Source organism: Macaca mulatta, chromosome 3, assembly GCF_049350105.2.
Source record: "Macaca mulatta isolate MMU2019108-1 chromosome 3, T2T-MMU8v2.0, whole genome shotgun sequence".
Taxonomy (NCBI): Eukaryota; Metazoa; Chordata; class Mammalia; order Primates; family Cercopithecidae; genus Macaca; species Macaca mulatta.
The window spans coordinates 58,717,411-58,736,330 of NC_133408.1; the positions used below are offsets into that span (position 1 = coordinate 58,717,411).

The 18,920-nt window shown below is 39.9% G+C and overlaps 1 protein-coding gene across 3 annotated transcripts in view; it reads right to left on the bottom strand.

Moving 5' to 3' along the window:
* The window catches only part of TPST1 (tyrosylprotein sulfotransferase 1), a 147,213-nt gene that overhangs the window by 48,686 nt on the left and 79,607 nt on the right, over positions 1–18,920 (bottom strand).

Sequence of the window (18,920 nt, forward strand, 5' to 3'; positions counted from 1 at the left end):
CAACCCAGAAACCCAATTCAACTAATACAGTCAAAAAGGGAAATGTTTCCTGGAAGTGGACTAGGACGTCTCACATAACTGTGGCAAGGGCAGAGCTGGAGATGATCTTCATGGACAACCAGAACCAGGACCTCAACCCCTGCCGGACACTCCCTTGACCTCTTTGGCTCTGCTTCTCTTGATGGGTTGACTTTATTCCCTTATTTTTAAATTTTTTTTTTATTTTTTTATTTTTTTGAGACAGTCTCGCTCTGTTGCCCAGGCTGGAGTGCAGCGGCGCGATCTCGGCTCACTGCAAGCTCCGCCTCCCAGGTTCACGCCATTCTCCTGCCTCAGACTTCAGAGTAGCTGGGACTACAGGCACCCGCCACCAGGCCAGCTAATTTTTTTGTATTTTTAGTAGATACGGGGTTTCACCGTGTTAGCCAGGATGGTCTCGATCTCCTGACCTTGTGATCCGCCTGTCTCGGCCTCCCAAAGTGCTGGAATTACAGGTGTGAGCCACCGCACCCGGCTGACTTTATTCCCTTATACACTGAAGAACACGACCCCATTTGCAGTGAACATACAGTAATAGAACAACTGAGTACGAGCATCTCAAACACACAACAAGAAGTCCAGATGTGAGGTAGATGGACAGTCCTAAGCCCAGAATCAAGGGAAGGCTCTGCCCTAATCTTCCTTCTGTCACCTTCAGTGTGTTGATGATAACTTCTCTTAGGATCAAAAAGTGGCTGCAGCAGGGCTAAGCATAATGTTCTTCCACAGCAGTGTTCAAAAGCAGGAAGGAAGGAGTAAGCTCTTTTCATAAAATTCTTTATTTTCTAAGAAAGCTAAATCTCTCCAAGAAAATCCCTAGCAAATGTCTCCTTATCCAGACCTAAGAATGATTAACTGGGAGTCTAATGCCTTTAAAGGTCTGCTAGAAACATTTATCACTGGCTACTATCTATTCTTTCTGAGGGCTGCTACCTGTGAGAGTTCAAGACTACCTTTGCTAGCGAGGCAAAGGTGGTCTTCTCTTCCTCCCATAACCTGTTTTGCCACCATAATTTGTTTGGCCATGATCCAAGCCCCTGTTCTTTCTGTAATCTCAGGGTGGTATAAAAGTGTCAATCATCGAGCCATTTGAGTTTTTCTTTAAAAAAATTGTGCAACTCTCATGCATACATGTGCACATAAAATTTGTAAGCTCTTTCCCTGTTAAAAAAAAAAAATCTCCTTATGTATCACTGGCTATAAAAAATTGGTCAAGTGGTCATTTCACCCACAAGAGTGTATGGGAAAATGAGTATCTGGCAGTTTTAGCTCCTTTTTTTTGTTTTTAAAAGAAATAGTCTTTACTAACAGGGAAAAAGGAACAAGTAGTCAGCAGTGTCTAAAATTTCCAGCAACAGTTCCTGTGCCTTATATCTAGTGACCCTCCCCACCAGAGAGAAACCACCTTTCTTTCCTTGGTACCACTTCACAGTCCCAGGGAAAGACCTTTATTTGCCTAGGTTGGGTCAAGAACCACCCTGCTATGACCCTCGGAGGGCTAGGGTCATTGTGCTAGATTTTGCCTATTTGTACGTGCAGAAACCTAGGAAGTGTGTAGGAATGAATCCTAAGAATGTTAGACCAGACAAGAAGGAATGTAACGTTGAAGCTTAGATGCCAGAACCTCCTTGGTATACTGTAAATAAAAGTTATTCAAGCCAGGTGCAGTGGCTCACGCCTGTAATCCCAACACTTTGGGAGGCCAAAGTAGGTGGATCACCTGAGGTCAGGAGTTCCGAGACCAGCCTGGCCAACATAGTGAAACCCTGTCTCTACTAAAAATACAAAAATTAGCTGGGCATGGTGTCGGGCGCCTGTAATCCCAGCTACTCAGGAGACTGAGGCGGGAGAATTGCTTAAACCTGGAAGACAGAGGTCGCAATGAGCTGAGATGGCACCATTGCACTTCGGCCTGGGCAACAAGAGCAAAACTCAGTCTCAAAATAAAAGTTATTCAAAAGGTTAGAAAATAAGGAATACTGGAGTGTATTTAATATGTATGACTGATCTGTTCACTCATCTCCTAACTACATCCCAGGAAGGTCTAGAGAACTCACTCCTTCACCAGCCTTTGAGAAATACACTGGTGAAGGGGGAAACAAAATCCTAAAAAGCTCTTTAGTGCTTGTTCACTGCAGGCTAGAAATAACAACGGGAAAGACTGTCAGAGAAATAGACTCCCTGAACCCAAGGGAAGGATGAAAAGATCTCTGAGTCACAGGAGCCAACTGGTGACGCTTCATGATAGAAACAATGGGCACATGGCTACACTTTATAAGCACGTGCAGAGGTAGAGTAGGAAAAGAGAATGGTGCGAGTTGTAGAGATCTCTGGTGGTGGCTGATTGGTGATGGTGTCCCTAGGACTTACAGAGATGGGTAGCATACTAAAGCCATACTTCAGGGGTTACACTAGAGCTGCCTCTCTCTACCAAAATATTACACCAAAAGTAATACTGCATTCCTGGAGAAACTGCAGAGATTAGTATTGCCAACAAAAACTTAAGATACAGGATGATACTTAATGAGTGGTGACTCCTATTACAACTGCTGTTCTAGATGTATTAACTTTATTAGAGAAAATCAACATAGCTCCTACTATCTAAATGTAGTTATTGATCCAGCAAGCACTTCTTCTCTATATCTGTTAGTAAAGATCATCAGAAGTAACATCTTACACCAAAGGGCTATAGCAACTCTCACTACAGCATTCTGTCATAATCTAGTCTACGGGAACCCTGATCATCTCACTTCTGTACAAAAAAAGCATACTGGTCCACTATACTGAGACATGTTAACTGGACTTAATTAAACACGAAATAGCCAACACCCTACCTACTTTGGGAAGACACGTATGTGTCAGAGGTTAGAAAATAAGCCCTGAAAAAACTGAGTGGTCTGTCACCTCTGTGAAATTTCCAGGGATTCAACAATCTAAGAAAGAGAATAAGATATTTCTCTGAGGACAAGTTGGTACACCTAGTATCCCCTTCCAATAAGAAATAGACTCAACACCTAGTGAGCTTCTTTGGGTTTTGGAAAAGACATATGTGCTGTTTTTGAGTTTTGTTTCATTTGGGTTTACTACTCATATGCATTTACCAAGTAACCCATAAAAGTGGCATTCTGAGTAGGGTCCAGAGCAAAAGATGACTCTGGAATAGGTCCAGGCTGCCCTGCAATCGTATCACATCTGAGGCCGTATGATTCAAGAGATCCAGTGGTGTCTGAAATGTCTGTGGGAGACCGCAGTGCTGTGTGGAGGTATGGCAGGCCCTAGAGGTGAATCACAGTATAGAACCCTAGGATTTCAGAGCAAAGCTATGCTAACTTCTGGAGATCATTACTCTCCCTTTTGAGAAAGAGCCCTTGCTTGCTACTGGGACTTAGTAAGGACTGAACACTTTACCACTGGCTAACAAGTTACCCAAGTCGCTTAGGCTGCTAATCATACACTCCAAGCAGTGTACATGATTGCACATTTTGTCTCAAAGGAGTGACGCCTATTGATATGAATCCACACTGATTTGTGGTCAGTAGCAAATGGTTTGACTGGAAATTCAGAAATTCAGAATAAGTTGGGAAACTTGTGGTACGATGTAGAAACGAGCTATGTCAATAAACTATTCTCAAACAGGACAAAGTGTGAGAGTATTTGTGTCCCATGTAAATGATGACCAATGTATAATCTCAGCAGAGGAGGCTCTCAATAACCAAGTGGACAAAATGACTCATTATTTTACCAGCCACTGTTTCCCTTGCTCAGAAGGCTAATGAACAAAGTTCATATCATACTGTGAGAGCAGTAGGAATGAAGGTTATGCATGTGCTCAGTGACACTGGCTTCCACCTGTCAAGGCTGACCTGACAACAATCACGGCTAAGTGTCCAACCTGCCAACAGGAGAGGCCAACAATGGTGCCCCGATAAAGCGCTGCTCCCAGGGGGTCTGGGCAGCCATCTGTAGCAGGATGATCACACCGGACCGCTTCCATCCTGAAAAGGACACTGCTTTTACTCAATGAAGATTTCCTTCTCTGCCCACATTTCTGTCAAAACCAGCATCCTTTCCCTTACAAAATATCTTATTCACCATAATGGCATTCTAAACAGTACTGCTTCTGGTCAAGTACTTCTTTTAAAGTGATTGAAGTGGGCCTGGTGTGGAGGCTCACGCCTGTAATCCCAGCACTTTGGGAGACCAAGGCAGGTGGATCATGAAGTCAGGAGATTGAGACCATCCTGGCTAACACAGTGAAACCCCACCTCTACTAAAAACACAAAAAACTAGCTGGGCGAGGTGGCGGGCGCCTGTAGTCTCAGCTACTCGGGAGGCTGAGGCAGGAGAATGGCGTGAACCTGGGAGGAAGAGCTTGCAGTAAGCCGAGATCATGCCACTGCACTCCAGCCTGGGTGACAGAGGACAGAGCGAGACTCCGTTACCAAAAAAAAAAAAAAAAAAAAAGTGAATGAAGTGGAGTTTTGGTTCCTTTATGGTGAGGTTAAGCCAACTACATCCCATAAAGTTGTTTTTCCCTCTAATTACAAGTATAAAGTTTGAGCAAACTTTTAAAAAATAACTACCTTGGGCTGGTCACAGTGGCTCACGCCTGTAATCCCAGCACTTTGGGGAGGCTGAAGCGGGTGGATCACCTGAGGTCAGGAGTTGAAGACCAGCCTGGCCAACACAGTGAAACTCTGTCTCTACCAAAATTACCAAAAATTAGCCATGCATGGTGGCAGCTGCCCGTAATCTCAGCTACTCAGGAGGCTGAGGCAAGAGTCGCTTCAACCCAGGACGGGGAGGTTTCAGTGAGACGAGATTGTGCCACTGCACTCCAGCCTGGGCACCAAGAGCAAAACTCTGTCTCAAAACAAAGCAAAACAAAACAAAACAAAAAACTACATGAGGATCTGGAAAGTAAATAAAAGTCGGCAGATTGTGGAGGGAAGTAAAAAGTTGGAGAAGTGACCTTACAGGGTGAGTTTTCTGTTTGTTTATTTTTTTCTCATCAGGTTTTTCCTTGAGGGTGGGACAGCTTCAGTCACTAAGTAGCACACATAGGTGGCTAAAACTCTGATAGGCATTGTTTTCTTTCTGGTCAGAGGAAGCAGGGAAAGGAGCCAAAGAAAGACAGGGAGTCAGAGAAAACTCCTGGAGCAGAAACAGCAGGTGAAGGAGCTCTCCACTTTTATGTATGCACCTACACGGGTCTCAGCTTAACCTCTGAATCACACATGCACAGGACAAACCCAAACCAGCTTAGCAAAGGCTTTGCTTTGATAACTGAATTAAGATTTGAACCACTGCCTGCAAAAGGCAAAACAATGTATAATCCAGCCTACCTGGGTTGATTGCCTGCTAAAACAAAAATAAATGCATTCACAAGGGTATTATAAAGGAACCCAGAGTCTATACAAGACAACAGTCATTATGTCCAGAGAGAGAGAGAGAGAGAGAGAGACGCACACACTCCAGCCAGTCCAGTGCTGTAATCTTATATAATATAATCATGCAATCACATATCTCCCATCGCCTCTGTTGTATTCTATTTGTTGCAAACAAGTCACAGGTCCTGTCCACATTCAGGTGGAGGGAATCACTAACGGGTGTGGACAGAGGAGGAATCAAGGGGTCATCACATGAAGAATAGAAAAGAAGTTATCACTATCAATTTGACAGACATTAGAAGAATTCTAAGAAAATACTGCAGCTTCCTGCCAACAAATTTGACAACTTAAGTGAAATGGCCAAATTACTTTAAAAAACAAAATTTATCAAAATTGACACAAGAAGAAGAAAATTGGAATAGCCCTATATTCACTAAATATTATCAAAATTCTTCCCCAAAAGAAAACTCCCAGCAGCTGTGGACTCTCCCAGTTTACAGGTCTTAATCCTCAAGGGACAAGTGCTTCTTTGGGGGAGACACATTATTTCCACTGAACAGAGAGCTGAGACTGTTAACTCAGTAATTCTTGCTCCTCATGCCACTCAGACAAAAGACAAGTAAGGTAGGTACTATAATAGCTAGGCTGATTAATCCTGATTATCAAGGAAGAACCAAGTTTAAAATACACAACGGGAAAAAAACACTCAATGGAAGAAGGAAAGAAATTGCCTGGAACCTAGGATTTTCTATTACACTTGTTTATTATGGAAAGTTAACGGGGTATTAGAGCAAAACGATATGGCCATTTATTGGTACATACACCCCAGAATGAAGGTTTAGGCCACTCCATAAGGCAAACAACAAAGACCATCTGAGGTGACTACTGAGGACCAAAGGAACATGGAATGGCTAGAGGAAGAAAGAAGTGACAGATACCTGCTATGATCACATGAAAGGTACAGAAAATGAGAACTACAATAGTTTGGCAGATATTCTTCTTTGCTTTGATATGAATATATACTGAATATATTAATTAATTATTTTTTCCACTTTTCCCTGTCTAATAATACTCTTTAATATAAGGTGTATTGACTCTGGCTGGGCACGGTGGTTCATGCCTATAATCCTAACACGTTGAGAGGCTAAGGCAGCAGGACTACTTGAGGCCAAGAATTCAAGAGCAGCCTGGGCAACACAGTGACACCTTGTCTCTACAAAAAGTTAAAAATAAAAAAAAATTTAGCTAGGTGTGGTGGTGCACACCTATAGTCGAGAAGCTAAGGCAGGTGGATCGCTTGGGCTTAGGAGTTCATGGATGCAGTTAGCTATGATGGCACCACTGCACTGCAGCCTGGGCAATAGAACAAGACCTTGCCAAAAAAAAAAAAAAGGAAATGGCTAACTCTGTATCTCAGTATATCTAAGTTTTTAGGATATCAAAGAGGGGATGTGACTCAGCTAGTGGAATACATTCATATCAGCCAGAAATGTACAAAGCACAATATGAAATACAGCATCTCCTCTTTGAGGGAGTGGTTAGCATGCTTTCAGTTTGCTAAGCGAGAGTTACATCATGTTAAGCAGAGCATTAGCTTTATCTGGCAGTTAAATACGGTTTAAATAGGTGTGTATGTAAGCCAGGCTGGCAAAGGAATGGCCTATGCTGGATGGTCAACTGGCACCACCACCACTGCTGTCTAGGACAGAAAATTAAGTCTCCCAGAATTCCTTTCCCTGTGTGGTTCTGAGTCAGAGGCTTCTATGAGTTTTAGAAGGTGGAAATGAAGCAGAAGCCATTATTTTTAAGAGGTCAGGGCAGTCAGATGCAGTCGCTCCACTGGCCTCTCCTAAAGCTCCACTTTATCCCCATGGCAGGCTTCAAAGACCTTTCCTTGGGCTCCCACACTGAGTCCTACCTTGGCAGCAAGAGGCAGTTTCCTAGTACTTCTCTGCCCACTATAGAGCTGCAGGTTTCAGTCATTGGTGCCTATTCCTCTAGTCTTCCAACTGTAGCTGTATCCAGCTCATTCCCTACTCCTATTTTAAACAACATGTCCAGTATACAATAAAAAATGTGCAGACCTTCACTTCTTTAGTGCTCCCACATTTGCATAAGCCTTAATTAATACATTAAACCCCTCACTCCTATAACACTTACAGTGGCTCAATGTTTCCCTGACTGAGCCCAGACTGATACGTAGTCATAAAGTGCTGCCACAACCTCTGGGGGTTTGCCTCTGGGTAATGGAGCATTTCTCACCTACGACAGAATCCTTGTGAGCTGAGTCATAACTCCAAGAGCCTCATATTTGAAGATCCCTTTTCTTGGCATATTCTTTTTCTATGTGTAAGGTTATTTTGCTAATAATAATCATTTATTGAGCATCAAGTAATTGTCAAGTATTAAGTCTGGCACTCAGGCTACAAAATGCAAATGGTATCTTTGTCCTTGAAAATTCTTTACTTATTTATTTTTAAAAAAATTTCATATACAAGCCAGGTGCAGTGACTCATGCCTGTAACCCCAGCACTGTGGGAGGTCAAGGTGAGTGGATCACCTGAGGTCAGCAGCTTCAGACCAGGCTGGACAACATGGTGAAACCCCGTCTCTACTAAAAATATAAAAATTAGCCAGGCATGGTGGCGCATGCACCTGTGATCCCAGCTACTCCAGGGGCTGAGGCAGGAGAATCGCTTGAACCCAGGAGGCAGGGGTTGCAGTGAACAGAGATCGTACCACTGAACTCCAGCCTGGGTGACAGAATGAGACTCCGTTTCAAAATAAATAAATACATACACACACAGCTGTTTTTCTAAATACAAATGGTAAAACATAACACTGACCATATCTTAGAGATCCTCCCACATCATTACTTTTAAAACTCTTATTCTGTTGAAGAGATGCATAGCCTTTTTTTTTTTTTTTCAGACCAGAAAGTTGTTACCTTAACTAAACAAAGACTACAGCATCATTTTGAACTGTATTAACATTTTCAATTGAAGGCATGTCTGGCAAAGTATATAAGTCCTTAGTTTAAAAGCAGCAGCGTATAACATAAATCATCATAATATAATGTGAAAAGTACACGAGTAAAGGTAGGTACAGTGTAGTAGGAGGATCTGTGGCACAGAAGAGGTGTCACGTGAGTTGAGTTTTAAAAGACAAAATTGTAAGATGAGAAGAAGGACAATCTAGGCTGAAGGAACAAAGGTATGGAGGTATACAGTGTGCTACGGATATGAAAGGGAGGTACTATGGGGTGTTTAAAAGAATAAAAAGAGATGAGATTGAAAAGGAAGGTTGAAAGCAGAAGGCAAAGAATCTTAATGCCCTCATTCTAAAGAGTTCCAATCTGGTTTGAATGCAGCTGATCCCCAAAGACCACTGCTCTCATCAAAACAAGAAAACACCAGATAAACTAACTTCATAGTTTTCTGTAAAGCCACGAAAGAGCAGTAAATGAATGCCAAGAAGTCTAACAGAGCCAATTTCTGGGAAAAGCTGAGTTCTTCTTCACAGAGAAACAAAAGCCTGTTTCTAGCTACCTTGAATCAATTGCCTGTCTGGGTACAAGTGGGCAGAAAAGGAAGTCTCCCATAGGTGGAAAGATTTTGCTGAAACAAGCCAAACTTTTAGTGAGACTGTGGACTGGTATGATTAATTAGAATCTGAAAGAGTCCCGAGTGTAAAAACAAATCTCTTGGTCTGACAATTACATATAATACTACAAGAGAATCTTAGTAAGTGCTGGTGGGAGCACAGTGAGAGACAGAGAGATATCTCCCAGTGCTGTGTGGTGCTTGGGTTCCAGGGCCCTGCTATAGTTGCAATCCAGAGGTAAAGTAAATTAATTTAATCTTCAACCCAACTGCCTCCCAGCTGAAATCTTGCTAAAATCAAAGAAATCAACCCCTCATCTAAATGATACAGAAAGCTAAGGTTGGACTAAAAGTCAAATTTCCTTAATCTCATTTGAATCCAGAGGCAAACTGAAATTAATTAAAGCTGCTGCTCAGCCCCAGCTCAGCTTGATTCACTGTGAAATTTGAATGATCACCTTAGCTACCTGCTGGAAGAAAGAACTGCTCTCTTTAACAAAAATAAAACAAAAAGTATTACCTAGTTCATTCTCCACCCTTCTTTTATACAAAAGGTCCAGTATGCAGTTAAAACTTCTAAGACATGTGAAGAAGCAAATGAGTACAGGCATACCTCATTTCACTGTGCTCAGAAGATGTTGTGTTTTTCATAAATTGAAGGTGTGTGGTAATCCTGTGGTGAGCAAGTCTATTGGTGACATTTTTCCAACAGCATGTGCTCCCCTCATGTCTCTTTATGACATTATGGTAATTCTTGCAGTATTTCAAACTTCTTCATTATTATATCTGTTATGGTGATGTGTGATCAGTGATCTTTGATGTTACCATGTAATTGTTTTGGGGTACCACGATCCTAAGCCCATATAACATAGTTAACTTAATGTGTATGTCCTGAATGCTACACCAACTGGCTGTTTGTTCCCCCATCTCTCTCCCCGCTCCTTGGGCCTCCCTATTCCTGAGACACATTGATATTGAAAAAAGGCTGATTAATAATCCAACAATGGGCTCTAAGTGTTCAAATGAAAGGAATAGTCGCGTATCTCTCACTTTTAAGTCAGAAGCTAGAAACTATTAAGCTTAGTGAGGAAGGTATGTTGAAAGCCGAGATAAGCTGAAAGCCAGTCCTCTTGCATCAAATAGTCAAGTTGTGAATACAAAGGAAAAGTTCTTGAAGTAAATTCAAGTGCTACTCCAATGAACACACAAGTGGTAAGAAAGTGAGAGTCTTAATGCAGACATGGCAAAAGTTTTAGCGGACTAGATAGATAGATAAAGCCAGTCACAACATTCCCTTAAGCCAAAACCTAATCCAGAGCCAGGCCCTAATTTTCTTCAATTTTATAAAGGCTGAGAGAGGAAAAGTTGGAGGCTATTAGAGGTTGTTGGTTCATGAAGCTTAAAGAAAGAAGCTACCTCTATAACATAAAAGTGCAATTTTCAGCCCACTGTTGAGATCTATTGCTTAGGAAAAAAGATTTCTCACAAAATACTATTATTCGTTGATAATATACCTTGTCACCCATGAGTTCGGATAGGAATATACAAGATGAATGTTGTTTTCATGCTTGTTAACACAGCATCCATTCTGTAGTCCACGGATCAAGGAGTAATTTCTACTGTCAAGTTGTTTTTGTTTTGTTTTGTTTTGTTTTTTGAGATGGAGTCTCACTCTGTCGTCTAGGCTGGAGAGCAGTGGCATAATCTCAGCTCATTGCAACCTCTCCCCATCCCGGTTCAAGCAATTCTCTTGCCTCAGCCTCTTGAGTGGCTGGGATTACACACATGCACCACCACACCCAGCTAATTTTTGTATTTTTAATAGAGATGGGATTTCGCCATGTTGGCCAGGCTGGTCTTGAACTCCTGACCTCAGGTGTGGTCAGGTGACCATACCCACCTCAGCCTCCCAAAGTGCTGGGATTACAGGTTTAAGCCACTGCGCCTGGCCCTGTCAAGATTATTATTTAAGAAATACATCTCATAAGGCTATAGCTGCCATAGATACTAACTCCTCTGATGGATTTGCACAAAGTCAACTGCAAACCTTCTGGAAAGGATTCACCAGTTTAGATGCCATTAAGAACATCCATAATTCATGGGAGGAGGTCAAAATTTCAACGTTAACAGGAATTTGGAAGAATCAGATGGATGACATTGAGGGCTTCAAGACTTCAGTGGAGGAAGGAACTGCAAATGTGGTAGAAATAGCAAAAGAACTATAACTAGAAGTGAGCCTGAAGATGTAGTTGAATTCCTACAATCTTATGATCGAACTTGAATGAATGAGTTGCTTCTTATGAATAAGCAGAGAAAGTGGTTTTTTGAGATGGAATCTACTCAAGGCTGTGAACATTGTTGAAAAGACAGCAAAGGATTTAGAATATTACATAACAAAACAAATTGCTATCGTCACCCCTATCTTTAGCAACCACCACCCCGAATGGTCTAGCAGTCAACATGGAGGTAAGAGTCTCCACCAGCAAAATGATTATGACTTGCTGAAGTCTGGGATGATTGCTAGCATTTTGTTTTTAGCAATGAAATATTTTAAATTAAGGCATATGCATTGTGTTTTCTTTTGACATAATACTACTACAGACTGAACAGACTACAATATAGTGTATAACTTTTATATGTACTGGGAAACCAAAATATTTGTGACTTGCTTTATTGGGATATTCACTTTATTTTGGCGGTCTGGAACCAAACCCACAATCTCTCCAAGGTGTGCCTATAACTCATAAAAAAGAAAAACAGTTCAACAGGGAGGGACCCATGGATGAAGACTTTAAAAGTTATTAGGAATATGTTAAAGGAAAAGATCAACAGAATGGGTAAAGAGCAAAGAATTCCAGCAGAGAAAGGGAAATTCTAGAACTGAAAAATAAATGATCTGAAATGAAGAAGTCACCAGATGGGCTTACCAGCAGACTGGACACAGAAAAAGAAGGGATCAATGAATTCAAAGATAGGCTAATAAAAACTAATCAAAACTGAGGCCCACACTGGAGATGGCAGTAGAACGGATCAGAGAATTTGGTATATTATAATCAAACTGCTGAAAACCAAAAATAGGGAAAAATCTTATAACAGTCAAAGAAAAAAAAATTACATTCATGTCAGCTGACTTTCATCAAAAACATGGGAAGCCAATAAAATAGTATCTTTTTAATGTTGAAAGTTAAAAAAAAAACAATAGAAAACAACCAACAGCCTAGAACTCTATGTCCAGCAAAATATTCTCAAATTAAAAAAATAAAAAACACATTTAAAAAAAAAAAAAAACCTAAGAGCATTAGTAGTCAACATATCCTTACTATAAGAACTGCTAAAGGAAGTTCATCAAGCTAAAGAGAAATGATGCCAGATGAAAATCTGGATCTTCAGTAAAGTAAAGAACAAAGAGCCCATCTGTGGCCCACAAAGCATAATGTATTTACTATCTGGAATTTTTTTTTTTTTTTTTTTTTTTGAGACGGAGTCTCGCTCTGTCACCCAGGCTGGAGTGCAGCGGTGCAATCTCGGCTCACTGCAAGCTCTGCCTCCTGGGTTCATGCCATTCTCCTGCCTCAGCCTCCCAAGTAGCTGGGACTACAGGTGCCCACCACCAAGCCTGTCTAATTTCTTTTGTATTTTTAGTAGAGATGGGGGTTTCAACATGTTAGCCAGGATGGTCTCGATCTCCTGACCTTGTGATCCAACCGCCTTGGCCTCCCAAAGTGCTGGGATTACAGGTGTGAGCCACTGTGCCTGGCCTACTATCTGGATTTTTACGAAATAAAAAATTTGCAGCCCATGTCTTAGAGTAACCACTATAAGCAAAAATAAAACAAAACAAAACAAAAACAAAGAGGTGGAGCTAAAAAGAGGAGATAATACAAACAATGGAATACTAAAAAAGATTAATCCAAAAGAAGGCAAACAAAGAAACAAAAATAGATGATTCAAATAAAAAACAAATAGCAAGATGGTAGTTTTAAATCCAATCAAATGAATAATTACATTAAATATAAGTGGATTAACTCTCCATTTAAAAGGCAGAGACTATAAAACTGGATTAACAAACAAAGCCAGCTATATAAAGACACAGATTAAAAGTAAAACAATGGGGAAAATACACCATGTATATAGTATACATAAAAACACTGTTGTGGCTATATTCATATCTGACAAAGTAGACTTTCAGACGGTAACATCAGAGATACAGAGAACTATTTCATAATTACAAAAGAGGTAATTCTTCAAGAAGGTCTGAATGGGTGTGTTCCCAAAAATAGAGATCCTAAATACATGAAACAAAATTGCTAGAAATGTAAGGAAAAATGGAAAAATTCATAATTTTCCCAAAATTAATAAAGCAGACCAAAAAATTAAATAACATTTAGACTATAACAACACTATAAAATTACTTGACCTCACTGATATTTACGGAACTCTGCAATAATCACAGAATACATATTTTTTCAAGTAATCACATAAGACCTACATACTGGCCATAAAGCAATATTCATATATTTCAAAGGACTGAAACAAACCATAATGAGTGTTCTCTGACCATAATGGTCACATTAGAAATCAACAACAAAAAGATAATGAGAAAATATCCAAATACTAGAAAAGTAAATGCCATTCTAAGATGTCTAGACTCTATCCTGTAGTAACAGTGGAGTCATTCACGAATTTTAAGTAAGGAGACCTAATTTGGGTAACTGGGCGAATAAGCATGCTAAGTATGGAGACAGAAAGAACAGGAACAAGCAGTTTTTGCTGGGTATAGGAACCAGAAAACACAACTATGCATTCATTCCAGGCTTCACCTTTAATGTAAGAATATCAATTCCAACTGCTGCAGCTTTTTGCTGTTTGGTTTAGGGATTTAATCTAACCCCTGTCCCAGCTGACTTCATTTTCACATTTCTTCTTGTCTGTTACTGTGGGTTCTGCACCTTGATACATGCTTTTCCATTTGATCACTTGCTCTTCCTCAGTACTATCTACTCAGGTTTCCAACTAAATATTCCATTCATAAATTGGATCTGCTTTTCAGCTCTCTCTTAGTTTAGCAACCAGGTCCTTGAATTGTTGTGGGACTTGAGCTATGTGCCCTGAGGACTCTGTTCCTCAAATCTGCTCTCTGGCTCATAGGTACTGCAAGTATAGATGAGCACAGCATCATCCCCACTCTCAAGGTGGATTCCTGCACAGTTTAATGAACAATTTCACCTAGCTTCTGCCTCTCAGGGAACAAGTTTAGACAATAAATTCAATTTTGGACTTTGAATTTGAGGTCCTTGAGAGCATCCTTGTGGACACATACAGAAGACAGTTGGAAATAACGAACCTGGGGCTCAGGAAAGAGACCCACTAGGAAATACAGATTTATGATTATCAGCAAATAGGTTGTAATGAAAGCCCTATGAGTGGATGAGCTTGAGCAAGGAGACTATAAAATAGGAGTCCTTAATCTGACAGGCTTCTGGCACATCTATGCATCCACTGAAATTGTGGGTAATAGGAGTCCTTAATCTGATGGACTTTTGTAACATGTAGGTATCTACTGAAATTGTGGGTAAAATCTGTGTTTTCATATGTGTGTATTTCTGAGGTGGGGATCCACATGTTTCATCAAATTCTCAAATAAGTTCTTAAGTCTAAAAAGGTTAAGAATCTATGCAAGAAGGCTAAGGATGTAACCTAGACAGCACTATTTATTGAAATGTGCTATAATTTTAGGATTAGAGACTATGGTGGAATAGGGTACAAAATATGTTAACATTTCATTACCAATTTACTATGTGAGTCACAGTAACCATGAAGCATGATTATCTATTCAATATTGGGCAATATGTCCCTAAAATGTGCTGACTCATTATTACTTGCAGACTACCCAGAATTGTACAAAAAAAAAAAAGAAAAAACCCAGCATTTTTAGGCCTAGAGATCCACATTCTAAATTCTCAGTTAAAATGTGATTCTTCTCCCACTCTCACACCATAACTAAGAAAAACACCTTCCCAGGCCGGGCGCCGTGGCTCACGCCTATAATCCCAGCACTTTTGGAGGCCGAGGCGGGTGGATCACGAGGTCAGGAGATTGAGACCATCCTGGCTAACACAGTGAAACCCCGTCTCTACTAAAAATACAAAAAATTAGCCGGGCTTGGTGGCGGGCGCCTGTAGTCCCAGCTACTCGGGAGGCTGAGGCAGGAGAATGGTGTGAACCTGGGAGGCAGAGCTTGCATTGAGCCGAGATCGCATCACTGCACTCCAGCCTGGGCGACAGAGCGAGACTCTGTTTCAAAAAAAAAAAGGAAAAACACCTTCCCCAGCCACCTCTTTCTCTGGGGCCCATCTCATATCATAGCTAACAATCAACAATCTCTTTTCAAGCACTGCTTTATAAAAACCTCATGACCATCAGTGCTGGATACATTAGCATCTGACTTATTACAGGCAAAAAAGCATTGAAGATACACAGGATTTACTTTGCAAAAAGGTCTTATGAAATCTACCTTCACAAGACAAGAATGTCAGTTTGTATGCATTACCACAAAAGGCCCAAAAACACCATTATAGTTCACACTTCATCTTTTCTTCCTCAAAATTATCTGTCACTTTAAAGATAGGCAGAGACAGGAAAAAAAAAAAAAGGTGGGTGTTTTTAAATTTCAGTGTGTTATTTTGAAATCCTTTCAAAAACCAAGAGTGTGTATGACATAGATTCTTTGGTCACATGGATTCAAACCATAGCATTCTTCCCAACCCATCACTCAAGAAAGCAAAGGATAATCTAGCCAAGCCAATTTGCATGTAAGAAAACTATAATGTCTTCATTTTGCTATTTTTAATGCTATAAAACCTTCAAAATAGCACTGTACATGTATCTTGGTAATAAAAAAAAGCCTTTCACTATTGTGCAAAGGAGAAAGCTATGAATTACCAACTACAAAGAGCTCACAAAACTTTAATACGTATAACACTTTAAGGAGTGGCTCATGCTGGCTGGGCACGGTGGCTCACGCCTGTAATCCCAGCACTTTGGGAGGCCGAGGTGGGTGGATCATGAGGTCAGGAGATCGAGACCATTCTGGCTAACACAGTGAAACCCCGTCTCTTAATGAAAACTTAAAAAATTAGCCAGGCGTAGTGGTGGGCGCCTGTAGCCCCAGCTACTTGGAAGGCTGACGCAGGAGAATGGCGTGAACCCGGGAGGTGGAGCTTGCAGTGAGCCGAGATAGCACCACTGCACTCCAGCCTGGGCGAAAGAACAAGACCCCGTCTCAAAAAAAAAAAAAAGAAAGAAAGAAAGAGTGGCTCATGCCTGTAACCCCAGCACTTGGGGAGGCCAAGGCAGGTAGATCACTTGAGGTCAAGAGTTTGAGATCAGCCAGGCCAACACGACTAAACCCTATTTTTACTAAAACTAAAAAAAAAAATTAGCCAGGCTTGGTAGCGTGTGCCTATAATTCCATCTGAGACAAGAGAATCATCACTTGAACCCAGGAGACAGAGGCTGCAGTAAGCCAAGATTGTGCCAACAGAGCAAAATTCTGTCTCAAATAAATAAAGGAAAAACTTAAAAGATAGTTCATAAAAGAATATATACATATAGCTAATAACTGAAAAATGTTCAATTACATTAATCAATGAAATCTATTAAAACCAACAAAAATCTAAAATAAATTACCTCAATTGTGCTGGTAGTTCAAAGGTTTTTTGTTTGTTTTTTGTTTTTGTTTTCTTGAGACAGGGTCTCACTCCATCACCCAGGGTGGAATGCAGTGGCACAATCTCAGCTCACTGTAAACTCAAAATCCCAGGCTCAAGCAATCCTCTCACCTCAGCCTCCCAAGTAGCTGAAACCACAGGCATGTGCCACCATACCTGGCTAACTTTTGTATTTTTTGTAGAGATGGGATTTTGCCACGTTGTCCAGGTGGGTTTGAACTCCTAAGCTCAAGCGATCCACCCAGCTCAGCCTCCCAAAATGCTGGGATTACAGGCGTGAGCCATTGTGGCCAGCCCAAAGGTTTTTTTTGTTGTTGTTGTTTTTTAATATCAATAGATATCAAACACCTTTTAAAAATCTCATATACTTTACCCTGGTTTAATTCTACTTTTATCGGTCCTACCTTAAAAAAAAAAAATCCTAAAATTGAGTATGTGCAAAGATGTTCACTGTAGCACAATCTGTCAAAGAGAAAACTGTAAACAACAAAATGGTAAAATCAATTATAGAACATCTACTAGGGAAATATATTTTGTTTGTTGATTTATTCATTCATTTACTACTGTGTTTCAGAAAGAATTTAAGGTGGCTTCTATGAAGGTATAAAACTACAAAAATTATGTTTAAAAAGCATGCACACAATGGGAAAATGCTCATGAATATTAAAAGGGCTGGATACAAAACTGTGTGTATATAAAGGTAAGATGATATATGTAATCTTACCTTTGTTTAACATAATGCAAAGGAGAGAAAATACATCAAAATATTAAGAAAATATGTGTAAATAAATAAGAAAATTTTAAAAAGAATAATATGTGTATGTGTATAGGTGGTAACATTACAGGTGATTTTTATTCTCTTATCCTTTTAATTTTGTAAGTTTCATATAATGATTATATTTTTATAATGGAAATATTTATATATATATGAAAAGCATAAAGAGGATAGTGATTATTTTTTTAATTTGCCCTCATATGTGATGGTTTATAAGAAGGCAGCTCTTCTCATATAGCTGCTAATGATGAACTGAAAAAGGGAAATAAAAGTAATACCTAAGAGAAAGGAATTCACATAGAAATTAATCTCATGAAATAAATGTGGCATAAATTTGTCAATTAAAGTTATCAAAAGACAGAATAAAGAGATGATATGGCATATGGTTGTAGGGAGGGAAGGACATTGATATAAACAAGAGAATACCAGACAAAGCCAAGGAATTTTCACCTTGGAATCAAATAGCTTATCAGTGAACTTACGCTAACACAGTTGTGTTATTTGAAATGTAGTTTCAAAAAATATATGTAAGTGACACAAAAAACTGCCGTTGACAGGGGCTAAGGAATGAAGAGTACGGGTACAGAATTTCAGTTTGGGAAGACAAAAAATGTTCTGGAGATGGATGGTGGTGACAGTTGCACAACAATGTGAATGTATTTAATGCCACTGAATTGTGCACTTTAAACATGTTAGAGTGGTAAATTTTATGTTAAACATCTTACTGCAATAAAGAAAAGAATATATAAGGTCTGATTTGAAATAGACTCAACTGGTAGGCTATATAATCTAATTAGCTCTGAGTTTTCAGCACTTTCCGAAACAATATTTTGTAAAGACGTGAGCATAACTTATTAAAATAAAAACTGTAATGTCACTTTAATAGCAACTTTCTCTTAATCAGAAGACTAGTGTTTAATAATTTTTCTAGTGTAACCAATGTTTAGCCTTTAGGTATCCAAAAATTATGCCTCATCTAAACAAAGGTTTAAAGTGGCTATTAGATTTACAGAAAGAAAGAAATCAGAAGTAAGGTCACTAATAATTATAGTATTTATGCAGATCTGCAGTAATTGGCTGAGAATAAATCTCCCAACAGTGAGTTTTACTCCTAGAAACTGAGCAAAATACCCTAAGGAGTATCCCCAATTAGCCAGTTATCCTTAAAATGCAGTGGAAGACTTCTGATAAGAAAGTATTCTACAAATAGAATTTTTCTTCATTTTTTTTTTTTTTTTTTTTTGAGACAAGGTCTTGCTCTGTCACCCACGCTACAGTGCAGTGGCATAGTCTCAGCTCACTGCAGCCTTGACCTCTCAGGCTCAAGCAATCCTCCCACCTCAGCCTCCCAAGTAGCTGGGACTAGAATCATACGTGACCATGC